The sequence below is a fragment of the Mesocricetus auratus genome, unplaced genomic scaffold (genome assembly GCF_017639785.1).
Source record: "Mesocricetus auratus isolate SY011 unplaced genomic scaffold, BCM_Maur_2.0 Super-Scaffold_6723, whole genome shotgun sequence".
In the NCBI taxonomy this organism is placed as follows: domain Eukaryota; kingdom Metazoa; phylum Chordata; class Mammalia; order Rodentia; family Cricetidae; genus Mesocricetus; species Mesocricetus auratus.
Window position 1 is genome coordinate 8,874,233 of NW_024429183.1, and position 15,761 is coordinate 8,889,993.

At 45.5% G+C, this 15,761-nt stretch overlaps 1 protein-coding gene across 2 annotated transcripts in view; it reads right to left on the bottom strand.

Moving 5' to 3' along the window:
• Positions 1 to 15,761, bottom strand: part of Wwox (WW domain containing oxidoreductase) — a 907,540-nt gene that overhangs the window by 403,644 nt on the left and 488,135 nt on the right. The window lies entirely within an intron of this gene.

Below are 15,761 nucleotides of genomic sequence, written 5' to 3' on the forward strand. Positions count from 1 at the left end.
AGAAGTGGATATTGACCTTGTTTTCTTAGTGTAAGTAAAAACTCTAATAAGGCCCTAAGTTATTCCAGGTGAACTTATTTCTTCCTCTGCAGGTATATAACGGACAGATGACAGGCTATGGGGGTAGGTGGTCAGCAAATTTGAAAATGCCAGCTGCCAGGAACTCATTGCATCCAGGCATTTATTGTTCAGTGGGCATTCTGATGGGGCAGACCAGAAGCAGATGCACAGCCTTTGCCAAGAAAACAAACACTCCAAAAAGTCCATGAGGGCATCTGCTACCTCGGGTACTTGTTTGGAGCTGCTGATAGGAAGCCATGGGGACACATATAGACACAGAGAGAGAGAAGAAGAGAGGGGGAGAGGGAGAAAGAGAAAGGAGAGGGAGAAACAGTGTGTGTGGGCTAGTATACACTTGTGTGTCTAGGGAATTATAGACACTCCCACGGTTCCTACCCTCAGCTTCTCCCAAACAGGTGAATGGAAATATTAAGAAAGAGAAGTAAAGGGCTTCAGAGGAAAAGTTAGAACCCAGAGCAGCTCTAAAGTATATTTTAGGCACATGGCGCACATACATCTACTTAAAATAAGACAATGAAAATGAATCCGTGCCAGGCATGTGTGGTGGTGTATGCCTTTAGTTCTAGGACTCCAGAGGAAGAGGCAGGTGGGTCTCTGTGAGTTTGAGGCCAACCTGGTCTATAAGCGTGAGTTCCAGGTCAGCCAGGACTACATAGTACCACAGTAAGAACCTGTTTTAAAAAAAAGTATCTTGGGGACTGGGACAATGGCTCAGCAATGACAGTGTTCTCTGCACAAGTATGAAGACCTGAGTTCAATTCCTAGCATCCACCTAAGAAGACCAGCATTGGAGCCTGTAACCCCAGCACTGTAGGGGCAGAGACAGGAAAATCCCTGTAGTCTGGTAGTCTGCTGGTCTGCTGTCCACAAGCCTAGCTTTTGGTTGCTGGAGCTAGCCTGTCACAGGGAACAAGGTGGAGAGTGACAAGTGGGATCCACTGGTTTCTGAGTACATATGGGAACATGAGTACACCTATTCATACAACACACACACACACACACACACACACACACACACACACACTAGACACATACAGTGTATTTTATAGAAGACTGATGCAGAACCAACTGTGCTAACAAGAAAAGTTTTGGATTGTTTTTATTTTATTTTGTTTCATTTTTGTTGTTTGTTTGATTTTGTTTTATTATTTGTTTGCTTTGTTTTGTTTTATTTTGTTTTGAAGACATGATTTCTCTCTGTAACCTTGGCTGGACTGAAACCCACAGAGATCCACCTGCCTCTGCCTCTCAAGTGGTGGAATTAAAGGCGTGCGCCACCAACGCCCGGCTTCAAGCATTGTTTTTAATGTACTCTTATAAATAAACTGGGATCCATCAGGTTCATGGACAAAATGAATAGATGCTACAAGGCTTAGAGGGCAGTGCTCCTTACTCAGGATGCACTATTTCCACCTGGTGACAATGTATCACAATTGCAAGAACAGGGCCTTGTTTTCAAAACATATGCACATAAAAGCAATACACTGGGCTGGCATTATGCAAAATCCTTACAAGAATGAAACTGGAATAAATTATACAAATAAATATTAACACGTTCTGCATGGATGATCTCAAATATTATCACCTCCCCCGCCCCTAACTCCTTCTCTGTTACTTTAAGTGTTTCATGATAACCTCTCAAGACATTGCAGGCTGCACAAAAGTGGCAAGCCAATGACTCTCAGGTTACAAATACATAAGGGGTGGAGACATGCTGATTGACAGATGATAAACTGATGATAAAACAGCAACAGCCCTAGCTTGGGAGCACAGCTCATTTTTATAGCCATACTAACCATGTTTCCAGACCCTCTCAAGAGCTGTCCCTTTGACTCTTGTGAGGTTTGTTTTGTTTTCACACACACCATGTTTGTCAGCTAGGTCCAGAAGCAATGATGAATACAGAGTAATGGGGCAGGGCCATGTTTAATAAATGTAAACAATATTCATAGAGAAACACACACAGATGAAAAAACCCACATACATTTTTAGAGGCTGGCCAACTGAATGCAAATATCACTTTGTCAAATCTAAGTGCCTGGTGTTTTAATATCCAAGAAAATCACAGGCTTTTCTCTAACACAAAAAAACCACTGCTGGGCTGAAAAGGAGTAGGGACTAATCAACCAGTCAGCTGACTCTCCAGCATGCAAAAGTGACCTTAGAAGCCATACTGTGCTTCTACAGAGCAGGAGAATGAACTGGAAGAAAGAATGCTGCTAGTTTGTTATAGGGGAGGAGTTCCCTCTTAAAAAAAAAAAAAGACAAAACAAAACAAAACCAGGCAGGTTGTGTTTTTGTGTTTCAGAGGAAGAAGCCATTTAAAAGTGAAATAAAAGAGTTGGTGCAGCCTGCAAGAGAAGGCACACAATGTCAAGGCTTTGAACTTGTTCAGTCTTGGTTATTTTCCAAGTTAATGCACTAGTGGTCTGGCCTGATAGAAAAGAGTCAACCAGGAGAAAATAAACAGAGCGTTTGCAATGCTCGCCCAGCAGCCTCCAGGACTGTCTGCTTACTATTACCCCATTTTAACATGTCATAATCGCTCTCATGGTGAAGGCACCCTTCCTGCAGGATGGACCGAGAATGCATGACTAATTTTAACCACTTGTGCGCATCTCCCGATAGAAATTTCAAACAGCTTCTATGGATTGGAGTTCTGTAAACCATACAGAGAGCAGTAACAGATATTAATGAGTTGGGTTGCTCCTCGCATCAGTTCATGGATGTCTAATGAGTTTTTGGGCAACACTCTGTGCCTTGTTTTCCTTGCAGGTGCTACATGTATCCCGAGTCATAGTTATGAAAGGTAAAGCCAGGCCTGGAGGGATAGCTCAGCGGTTAAGAGCACACACAGTTCTTTCAGAAAATCCAGAGGTTCCTGTCTCCCAGCAGGGTAGCTCACAGCTGCCTGTAACATCAGCTCCAGGGGATTTGATGCCTTAGTCTGGCCTCTTTAGGCCCTGCACTCAATCACACATATTCACACACAGATACACACACACACACACACACACACACACACACACACACACAGACACACACACAAATAAATCAGATGGTAAAAGTGAGGGTATGAAAGTGCAGACTCATGAGAAGGAAGATGGGTGGTGAGCTGGCATTTTAACCCTCACACAGAGAGATGGAGTTGTGATGGATTGCCCTCTGAGGTACCCATCTCCAGGTTCAGATCCTCTGATGTTAAGGAAGGAGGTAATGCATGATGTAGACACAGAGGCTCAAAGAGGTCAGCTCACTGCCCCAAGGGAAAACAGATGTAAACAGACAAGAGTCTCCAGCTCTCCTTTCTACTATGAAACGCTAGGTTGAAAGGCATCTTAAAGTTGAGACAGGTGACTGGCAACTTCAGGACCAAGTTCACAATGGGATGTGTTAGCATTAGGCATTATGCTGCTGCCCCCACCCCCCATCACCTGGCAAGATGTACTTGCCAGGACTCAGGCAGTACTGTCCCGGGTCCTGACCACATCATCTGCCACATGGCTACAGCACATGCGCTATGCCCTTCCTAAAAGGCAGGCCCTGATCACCTCTCTCTCTCTGTCTGTCTCTGTCTTTCTCCTCTACGGCTCCTGTCTTCAGAGGCGGGTCTACCCCCCACTTCCCCGCTTTTCCATTCCCTTTCCCCCAATAAAAAACCCTCCACATGAGTCCTGTCCCCCCATGATGGCCTCTCTCTCTCTCTCTTTCTCTGTTTAAATTATAACAGGACGGATATATAACAGCATGGCTTTCCCTTTTTACCTTCAAAGCATACACCAATATTTGTAAAAACATTTTTAAAATGTTTTCTTTAAAAAAAAAAAACACCCAAACTCCTCTCCACTGTGACTAAAAAGTCTGTAGTCACAAGTCAGAACACTTGGGTGTGGCCAGCACCCTGCCAGGAACACAAAACATAAAGAATCTAAATCCCAGTCAGTAAGATGGTTATACACAGATTTTATGGTTTTATTTCCTTCTTTCTTCCTTGGGATTTATTGATTTTCTAGTTTCCCTTCTTTCATTCTCCCTTTCATCTTTATCATTATTCAGTAATATTATTATATTATTTATTTAGTAGTAGTGTGAGTGTGTGTGTGCTGGGTAAGTATAGTTGCCCTTGGATGACAGAAGAGGGCATTGGATTTCCTGGAGCTGGAGTTATGGGTGGGGGTGGTTGTGAGCTGCCCGACATGGGTGCCGGGAACCGAACATGGGTCATCTGCAAGAACAGCCCTACTCTGAAACATGGGACTATCTCTCTGGCTCCTGTTTTATTTTTAGCTCACTTTTATGGAGATCTTGACTCCCATTCTATTAGCGATTCTCATGGAAGAGGGTGGGGTAAGCAGAAATCCTGGAGCAAAGTAGTAAACAAGCCACTGAGTCTCAAGAATCACTTGGTGCAGTTCAAATCACTTGAGGCAGTTCAAGCCCAGGAAGGGAGGAACAGACTTGTACAAAGAAGGAGTGGGGACAAGAACAATGACAACAACAAATCCAAATTAGAGTCTCCTACCAGCACCTCTTGAGGGGGTTTTGTTTTGGCTCAAGTCAAGGTCACAGCTTGTGGGGACACCAGACCTTGAGCAGAAACCCACTTCCCCTTCGGCCAGGGAGCAGGCAGCTGTGAGATAATGTTTACTGAAAACAATTCAGTGCTATAAAGCTCTTGATAGGGCTCAGATAAGGGCTCGCTCACTGAAAAATCATGACTTTGACACCCCCTACGGCTAGATGCCTCTTCCTGTTCCCCTGCTGTGTCTCCCGGATTCTGGGGCCAGAGATTAAACCACCAGCCAGGAAGGTGAGAAGTCTGGAAATAATTGTATGTAGATGGATGGCAGAAGTCCTTAAAAAAGGGGAAGCGTTTTTTTTTCTTGGAGAGACTTCTCCTGAGAGCTCTCTCTCCTAAGTGGACTTGAGTTCTCCTCCTAAGCTGACTGGGGAAGCATAAAGTTTTCTTAAAGCAACCGACCGGTCTCTGTGTCATCTATCCCGACCACCTCGCTACATTCTCGGATGCAGGCCGCACAGCAGGTGCGACAACAGCTTTCAGTCTAACATCCGGTCCCCAGAGAGCTTCCTCTGACCCCAATCATATCAAAGGGTCTCACTCTTTTAGGGAGGGTGCAGGGTTTGAAACAGGGTCTCACTGGGTAGCCCTGGCTATCCCAGGAACTGGCTCTGTTAAACCAGGAAGTCCCCAAACTCAGAGATCAACTGGCCTCTCTGCCTCCTGTGGGGACACCAGACCTTGAGCAGAGACCCACTTCCCCATCAGCCTGGGAGTAGGCAGCTGTAAGACAATGTTTACTAAAAACAATACAATGCCTGGGGCAATAAGTTCCTGAAAAGGGCTGGCCCACAGGAACCGCCCTGTCCTCAACCTTTTCCAAAGGCTAATCACCTCTTCAGACCCACCCACCTCCACCTCTGGTGTCAGGGTATATAATAACCAGCCAGAGTAGGAATAAAGGAGAGCCTTCTTGAGGAGCCTTCTGGGTCTGTGTTGTCAATCCCCGACACCCTCCCCACATTTTCGGACACAGGCTGCGCAGCGGTGCAGCAGCCTCCTGAGTGCTGGGACTAAAGGCATGTGCCACCACACCTGGTTGGGGTCTTTAGGTGGATTCCCTGCAGAAAAGGAGCAGAAGCAGAAATGATTGGCTGCTACAGGTCACAGATTTGTTCCTAAAGCCAGAACCCAAGGCAAGAGCTTGGGAAACTAGGGTGGGGGAATCCTAAGTGAGGGCTCTGGGTTCCCAGCAGTTCCGCTAGGCAATATCCTGAAGGGAGGGGTGGAGAGAAAGCCTCCGAGGGAGAGCGCCAACTCAGAGTCTGTGACACAGCTCTTCTCTGACACACTCTGAGATGTGTACTCTAAACCCTAATTCTACTTGGATCTTTTGTAAGACTCCTGTCCAGCAGGAATGAATATATTATATTCCAAACAGACACTTGCACTCTTTCTTTGGACACCCCACCCCCACCCCAATTAGGCTTTTCCCAGTAATCTCTACCTGGGAGAAGTCTGAAGGATTGGGGACAACTGAGGAGGAATTTGTCTACACAGAAAGGTTTGACAATCTCAACCAACCTTGCAGGAGCAATAAGGGGTCCTGAGGAGGAAACTGGGCCTCACACCTGGGGCTCAAGCAGACCCCTGGGCTAGGCCCCAGGGTTCCCATGCAGAGCAGAGGGAAGGAGGGAGGGAGGGAGGGGGACCGGGTGGGGGAGAGGTGGAGAGAGGAGCATGGGCAGTGTAGAGAAGGAAGTGTGGGGAGCAGAGGCCGGCAGTGAAAGGTGCAAGGGTGAGAAAGGAGGGCAGACCAGGTTCAAATCCCATTGCCTCCCACTAGCTCCTCAGACACCCAGCAGAGTATTACTCTGCAAGAGGGTGGCAAAACAGCTGCCTGTGGAAGGCTCCACCCAGGGCGAGATCTTTCCATTCCAGGGCCCATTCTCCTCCAGCTCAGAGGAGACACTGCTACCTGATCTTCATTGCTCCATTTGAGATACGGACGGGCTGAACCACTTGTCCAAGGTCATACCGCTTTACCTAACAAACCCTGGATGGAAACCAAGGCGCCTGGGCTCCAAGTCCTGTCCTCTCAGAACAGCGGGCTTCCTGCGGCATCCAGTGAAGCCTCTTAGAACATGCCAGTGCCTTGTCCTCTGCCTTGGGGGATGCTTTTCACAGAGTCCATCGGGGCTGATATTCAAGAAGCTTCAGTCATCTGCATGCTATGCTCTTTGTTTTCTTCCATTAGGCAGAATCACACACTAAATATTCATTAGACACCCACCCTATAGAGTCATCCTATAGATCAGTGGTTCTCAATCTGTTGGTCATGACCCCTTTGGGGGTTGCACTTCGAATAGCCTGCGTATCAGATATTTACGTTATAATTCATAACAGTAGCAAAATTACAGTTGTGAAGTAGCAACTATATAATTGTATGGTTGCAGGGGTCACCACAATGTGAGGAACTGCATTCAAGGGTGGCAGCATTAGGGAGGTTGAGAACCACTTCTAGCCATGATTCTCTTCCAGCCTCTAGTTCTTCAAGCTATGGCTAGCGTGACCAGGTGGTGGCTATGTTTCTTACCTGTATATTCCACACTGTAAACTGGGATGTACTTGGCTGTGCATCTCAACTGTACTTACACACACACACACACACACACACACACACACACAAATTCATATACTAAAGCCTAAATCTTCAAAGAGGTAGTATCTGAAGGTGGAGCCTTTGGAGGTCCTTAGAGCATGAGGGTCCCCACGCATGGGGAGAGGTAAAAGAAGATAGTGTCACTCCATTCAGGAAGGACACAACAAGAACATGGTCATCAAAGAGCAGGGACACAACCAAACTAGAACCCTAACCCAGGAGCTCAGCCTCTGGAGCTGTGAGAAAATAACCAGAGGTTGTTGTGGCAGTGAGTGTAGACCAGACAGGATTTCTCAGTATAGGGACATCAGAGTCTCTGCTCTGGATTCTAGCCTCTTGCCTCCAGTATCTCAAACACAGCCCTCCTCCAGAATCCCCTGAAGGACTTCCTCATATGTGCTGTAGGTGGGTTCTGGAAAGCATATCTCTAAGAAGTCCCCAGGCAATGTAGATGTCAGTTTGAGGACATCTGGGCTAATTCATTGCAGTCCCTTGAAAGAGTCACGGCTCCCTACTTCCATGGTGTATGTGATGTATATTTGTAGACATTTGAATGTTTGGTTCTTGGGCAAGGCTCCGAGGATGGCTAAGTTTTTAGTGAGGCTATGCTGTTGCTGATATGTTCACCCAGTCCTAATTCACCCACTGTTTGCATCTCTCAGGTCACAACTGGATCCTTCATTCTTTCCATCTCTGTGAACTTTGTACCTCCAGCTTAGAAAGCGTTTCCCTTTTCTGTTCTGATATGACCTTGGCTGCCTTCCACCAAGACTCTGCCTTCCCAGCCCTGCTCTGCCCTCTCTGATCTAGCCTCCTGAACCCTCCTTGGCAGGCAACATGTTGCCTGCTGGGTGGGATGTGCATGGAACTATCTGAAGTCAACTAAACTCCCCATGACCTAGGTCTAGTCTGAAAGACAGGCAACTCTGCTCCCCAAACAAGGGTGTTCATGTCCCCTCACTCATGTCACAGAGATGCCATGGACATGACAAGATGGGCAGAAACTCATTCACTGACCCTGATTTCCTGTTTCCTACTTGCAAAATGAGGGAGGAACAAGGAAGAATTTAAGCTCACACCCAGATGTGAACCTACTACATTTATTTTGCTAAGTAGAGATAGTATCAAACTGCATTTAAATCCCTGTCTCTCTAACCATAGGTTAGTATAGCTCTCAGATAAAATCAGGAAAGTTTCTTGGCTCACGGTACAAGCAACAACTCACAATTAGTCAAAGTGCAGAGAATAAAAGAATCTGAGCAGAAAAATCCCGAAACATCTGTATAGGCTCATCCCAGGGTTGGCCACTGTAGAGGAAGAGGGGGCAGAAAGATTGTGAGAGGCAGCGGCCAGGGAGGACCAGAGCAAAACAGAGACTTCTGGGCATGACAGAACCACTCCACCCACGAACTCCCAGGAGCAGTGACTGCCTGCACAGCTTCAAGCCACTCAACATTTTAACATGGAGCAGGAGAGAGAGCTCATGAGCCATCACCCCTAACTTAGAAGCAGACAGATGATGACTTCTGGGGAGGGAAGAGCTAGTTTTCTTTAAGCATGTGACTCCTGGTGGGCCAACCACAGTCCAGTGGATGGCCCCTCACCCAGAAGGATATGATCCGTGCAAACTGGGGTTAATGGGTTATTAAATACACTAAGAAAAGATGGTGGGCCTGGGAGAAGTGGAGTGAATACTATAAAGATGGATGGAGTTCTCAAAGAATTAACAGAGTATTTAAAGCAAAACAAAAAGGAAAGAAAGAACTTAAGAGGTGTGAGAGCAGGAGGGAGGCAGAGCTTTGTTTCCTAGGACCTAGAACACAGGAATGTCTGTGAGTATAAGTATCAGAATGCTAATACTCTAAGAATAATAAAATGGAATGGATACTAGCAGGGCTTTCAAAGCTTAACAGTGGTTTTGACAACAAATATTCATATTTCATCTGAAACTTATGAAACCTTTGCCTGTAATCCCACGAGCAGCAACATGGTAAATGAAAGCAGCAGGCAGTCGAGATTAATAATACTCTGTCTCACATCGGAAGAGCATTTGAAAGGCGAAGCTTGCTTTATCTATTCCCCGTCTTAATGGTCCTCATATTGAAACAGACTGAAGCTGCTCAGATGGGCCGGGAAACAGTCATAGGTGTTTTATTAATTTATGGGAAAGTGAAGGACCCACCTTGAGGCTTAAGTGGGCCATTCAGAAACTGTGAGGAGCAGTGGTGGAAGGAAACAGAAGGTGAAAAGTGTGCTGTGTGACACAGGGCTTAAGTTGGGACCACAAAGAGTGTCGCCCACATGCTACAAGGGTTGATAGTCTAACAAGCCATTCTTACAAGAAAAAGCAATCTGTTCTCATGTGAATTCTGCCATATGCTTCTATCTTTCCACAGTCTTGAAGGCCATGTCAGTAATTTCTGGTACTTATATGGCCACGCAGGATGCTTTTGCTGGTTAATGGGAACAAATGGGCTGGATTTACTGTTTTTCTAATGTTCCATGTATATACCATGCTGACTGCAACCAGAGGCAAAGTGAAATTTATGGGCATGCACAGAATTTCCAATGATACAACAGCAGAGCAGCCGAGAGCAAAATTGACATGCTGTCTGACATTTCCCTGCAAAGACTTGTTTTTGCTTAGACTGTTTTTCTTTTGGGGGGCTACTAGGCATATGGCTTTTCTTTCTTTTTGATGAAATGCCTTGATAAGGGGTTTGTTTGGCTTACACTTCCAGCCCATCACTGAGCAGAGGCAAGGCAGGAACTCAAGCAGCTAGTCACAGTTGCATCAACAGTCAACAGCAGAGAGAAACAAAGGCACTCAGGATGCCTGCTTGCCAGTTTTCTTCACTTTTACACAGTTTAGGGCCCAGCTCAAGAAATGGTGCTGCCCATAATAGGCTGGGTGGGTCGTTCCCCTTAGACATGCCCACAGGCCAAGTTGACAGCTCAAACTAAGCGGTACAAGAGTCTTCAGGGGTGAGAAGAAGGTTAGAATCTCCATCATTTACTGGGGCCTCTGGCAACTCTGGAGTGCTCTTAACTTTGGGGAGCTGGATAAGTCTATATGGTTTCGGACTGCCTTATTCATTACAGAACATGTAGTAACTATCCTAACATTATCGCCACAAATGTTAGTAGCAATAATGGTTCCCAACCAAGCCCTGCCATTTTTTTTTTTTTACAACCCAAACACCTCCACACCAGGCTAGACACCCAGGCAGGAAGCCAAATCTCTGTTATCCTATACTGGTACCCAGCATTTGAAATGCCATTGGATTCTGTGTATATTTTAAACAAAGATGAGTACTCCTATTATAGTATAAAAGAGTTGCCATGGCCGGAGATTAGTTAGGAGGAAAACACAAGCTGGAAGATTGGGACTAAGTGTAACTGGCAGGGGGAAAAATTGTGCAGTGGAGATTAGAAGTGATAAGAGAAAGATCAGGACAATTAACATATATTAGTATATATTATGAGTATAGAGGTAAGCCCTAGGACATAGAGCAAGGAACACTGAAGGAGATGATGATAAGGAAATATGGTCTCCATAAGGTTGAGACCCCTCTCCACAGGAGGAATTCATGCCTAATACTGTAAATCAAGTCAAAAACCTATATCCAAGAAGGTCTTAGGCCCCAGAAGGAAACCTACCACAATTGTTCAGTTAGAGTAAAATGACATCAAACTGACTCTACATATTTATGTTCAAAAGCAAATGCTATACCTAGCCTTAATCCGAGAAGTTTTGCTTTGCAATGAACTATGGTGAATGCAAACTCACAGATACCAAAGGAGTTCAGAATAAGTGATAGTTGAGTGTTTAGCCTTCAACAGGACATCTATACCACACTTCTAAGGCTCAGAGAACATAGAGGAAGAGGGGCTGAAAAGAAGATAATAGTCAGCAGATAGGGAGAAAGGCTGTGAAATGCTGCCTTTAAGGCATGACACAGTCAATGCTGGAATGATCTCACAGCAGTTGTGGATGCCTGCATAGGATCTGTATGAGACTGGAGTTGTCAACAGCCAATGATGGGTCAGGGAGGAACTCACTGGTCCATATCCTGCACCGATGAACTACTGGCTACTAGCTACTGGTAGATTTTGGACAAGAGGCAGGCATTGTCTTTATTTGTATACCCTCAAGTAAGCCCACCAGGTTCCAATAGATGGTCACACCAGGGTCACACAAATGACTCTAATTAAACTCAATGGGTCACAAGACAAAATATAAGGACATGAACATAAGAAAGGGACTTGTAAAAAGGAAGTGTGTACGTGTGTGTGAGTGTGTATGTGTGTGTGTGTGTGTGTGAGGAGTGGGATCAAGATGAGAAAGGATGGGGTAAGAGTAGCCAGAATGAACCAAATGCATATACAGAATTGTCAAAGAAGAAAACAAATTACAAGTTATATGTATTAAACAGTAACAGTGTCGGGCAGCGATACCACACACCTCCCAGCACTCAGGAGGCAGAGGCAGATGAATTTCTGTGAGTTGGAGGCCAGCCTGGTCTACAGAGGGAGTTCCAGGTCAGCCAAGGTTACACTGAGAAACCATGTCTCGAAAAACCAAAATAAAATAAACAATAACAACAATAAAACCACTGAAAGGCAGTCAGCTTTTGGATTAAGAGCCCAAAAGGGGAACAAATAACTGCACTTCAATTTGTGTGTACCCACGCCAGAGCAATACACTTTCATAAATACTGCGCTGAAACTGGAGGAGACCCGTGTAAAGGCTGGGAGCTCTAGAAAGCAGTTGAAAGTGAAGAAGGGGATGTCCATATGACTGTGCTTTCAAACTGTCCCACAGGCAAATCCCTCGTGCTGAGTCTGGAATCACATCCCCAGGGGAAATGGGGTCGTGAAAGACCCGTGCTTTCTCTTGAACAAGCCAGACAAAGGATGCCTTCTGTTATATAATATTTGCATTTGCTCTTTCACGGTTTATTCAACAAAAGAGTTGTTTCTTTAAACCAACATGCTTAGATTTCCTATGACCTTTGATATACTTCCACCAAAGGAAATCAGAAAGATTTTGTTTTGTTTTGCTTTGCTTTGTTTCCCAAGGCAGAGTCTCACTGTACTGCTCTGGTTTTCCTGGAACTCACTCTTTAGACCAGGCTGGCCTTGAACTCACAGCTATCTGCCTGCTTCTGCCTCTTGAGTGTTGGGATTAAAGACTCCTCAGTCAGGCTCTCTCAGGGATTAAAAATCTTCAGATGATTAAAACACATTCCTCTTCCATTCACTGTGACTTCGAGGAGGATCTAAGCCAAGCCCTGCAGACACGTGCAAAGGTCAAGTTCAACCACACTTTCTTCTTGGCACATGGGTTTCCTTCTCTCCTAACGGAGATTCCATCACAACTTTTCCCAGGGGGTTGCAACAAAGATCCAGTGAGAATCCTCCAAGCCTCTCCGGGGTCTTCCGAAACCAGAAGGGTTTTCCCCTTTCATCTCGTCATGAGATAAAACTAGTTTAAAAAAAAAGAAAACAAGCCAGGCGTTGGTGGCGCACGCCTTTAATCCCAGCACTCGGGAGGCAGAGGCAGGCGGATCTCTGTGAGTTCGAGGCCAGCCTGGTCTACAGAGCGAGTTCCAGGACAGCCTCCAAAGCCACAGAGAAACCCTGTCTGGAAAAACCAATAAAATAAAATAAAATAAAAAAAGAAAACAGAACCAAACCTCTGCAAGAATCTTCCAGGAAAATAGTGCTCTCCAGAAACAAGACAGGGAGCCATGCATGACCTCTGTCCACCAGAAGGTGTGAAGTTTGGCATCACAGACCATAGAAACACAACAGGATCTCCATGCCCCTGGTAGATAGTTATTCCCTAACTGTCTAAACATCAGGGGAAACATGCCACTTTTGCTTTTATGAACTTCCAAGGCAATAAAGACTTGTAGTCAAAGCACTCTCACTTTCAAAAAAGAAGTCATTAATACTTTTTATGAAGTCAGAACCCATTAGTGAAGATATATCAAATATGTCAGCTCGGCAGGGATCCTCAAAGGGGGTCTAAGAACGGTGTTGGATACACAGACAGGACCAGGCTTCACAAATGGATGATGTCGATGGAAACATGAACACAAAGGCTCAAAGCACCTGTGACATTTAAAAATCCCTGGGTATTGACATATGACTGCATGATAACGTCAAACCACCCCGGATAAGCTGACAGGTGCTCTGGAGGCATCCCCATACCCAATACATCCTACTAGAAGGCATATTTGGACACACTAGCGGTGCCTAAATAAGTCAGGGATTTAATGATAGAAGTTTATTCATACATGAAGCCAGGCTGGGACAGGAAAATGTTGAGGAGGAAAGGGAAGAGAACAGGCCAGGCTAGGAGCATCCTTTTGAGTTTGGGGCTGAGGGCGCTGATGATGCTTGTATTCTCTTCCTACTAATGTGTCTATATTTTTTATCCAACAACCTTATTTTTTTGTATGTCAATGCCAAGGCATGATCTATCTGACCCCAGGCTGACAAAGTTGCCACCTAATGGTGAGGGAAACAGGAAAGAAATATCCTGACACATACTAAAATGGTAAGAGAGATTTCATTCTGGATTGTCACAGTGTGGGTCAGGACTACCACAGATAGGAGGAGAGTCAGGGCATGGTTCTGAATAGGGTAAAGGCATCAGGGGATTTATTTAAAAGAAAAAAAAAAAAGCCAAAAAAGTAGAGCTGGGGATACGGCAGGCAGGGGTTAAAGGTCATTAGGAGGGGCCACCAAAGGTAGAGGAATTCATCATAATAAACTTCACAAAACTCTTGTTGCAGCTATGCCAGGGTGAGCCAAAAATAGATGGGTTTCTGTTTACACTGACTTAGACAGACCAATTAAGACTGGACTATGTGGCCAGGGGTGGTGGCCCACACCTTCATTCCAAACAGAGGCAATATGTCTCTGAATTCCAGGCCAGCAGGGGTTCTATAGAAAGTACTCCATACAAATCAAAACAACAAAGAATGGGCTATGAAGATTCTACAAGGACAAAGGATCAGTTGAGAACAGGGCCCAAGAGTGCTTAACTTAGTCTGGTCAAGGATGATATTTCCAAGAAAAGGGGGGGGGGGGGGCGACAGGTCATTTTAGGACTTATCAATGTGAGCGCGCCATCTCCCTCCCTCCCTCCCTCCCTCTATCCCCTCCCTCCCCTCTCTGTATGTGTGCCTTTGTCTGTCCCCTGCACCCTAGGGTCTCTTGTAGCACAGACTGGCTTCAAACTGGCGACATAGCCAAGAATGACCTTGAGCTTCTGATCCTCCTACCTTTGACTCCTGAGAGCAAGATGACAAGTGTGCACCACCATGCCTGGTTTTATGCAGTGCTGTGGACCAAATACAGTGCTATCTGAATGCCCGGCAAACAGTTAACTGACCGAGCTATATTCCCAGCCTGCTAACAAAGGTTTCTTACAGAGAGAAGAGGTTTAGAGAGCCTGGGACATCAGCAGTGGGGACTAGAAAACAAAATGCAGGGCAAACAGGCAGCAGAACACATGTCAAGCAGAGTTTGGTAAGTGCCCAATTGCTCCATTGGCAACAGAGCTTTTCAATGCGGTCACTGCAGACAATTGGGACTGGTGGGGATGTGTTTGGGGGTCTGTCCTGGGCATTATGGGATACAAGACGATCTCCCTGACCTCCCGATACTGGATGACAGTAGCACTTGTTTACTCTGCCACTCCTTTGCATTTGGACCTCTAGGTATTCGTCAAAGGAAAGAATGTCCCTAGAACAGGAGGTTAGAGAGAGGAGAATGAACAGGGAGTACAAAAAGGACCAGGAGGTGAGTGGATCATTGAGCAAAGCACAAGTGGCGGGTTGTTATGAGGCAAAGGCAGACTCTGCTAGTATCTGACTATGACTACTAATACGCAAAAAAGGAAGAAAGTATAGAGTGAGTTCATACACAGGAACCTGAAGAAAGCCAAGTTTATGTAAGAAAACAGCAAGTGACAGAACAACTAATCTGAAGTGATCTGTATGAACTAAGATGTTTGGAAGAAAAATACTCCTGCATCTGATTAACAAACAAGGATGGAGATGAGATGAGGCATAAAAGTGTTTTCTAGGGCCAGCAAGGTGGTTTACTGGCTAAAAGTAACTGCCTAATGATTGGAGTTTGGTCCCCAGAACTGACACAGTGGAAGGGGAGAATTGACTCCCAAAAGTTGTCCCCTGATCTTCACATGGGCTGGAGCATGTGCACACACAACACACACACACACACACACACCATACACACAGTAATATATTACATTTCTTAGAGTTAAAAAGTGTGCTTTCAACCGGCGTTGGTGGCACATGCCTTTAACGCCTTTAATCCCAGCACTCGGGAGGCAGAGACAGGTGGATCTCTGTGAGTTCAAGGCCAGCCTGGTCTGCCAAGCAAGTTCCAGGACAGGCTCCAGAACAATACAGAGAAACCCTGTCTTGAAAAACAAAAAAACAAAAAAAGTGTGCTTTC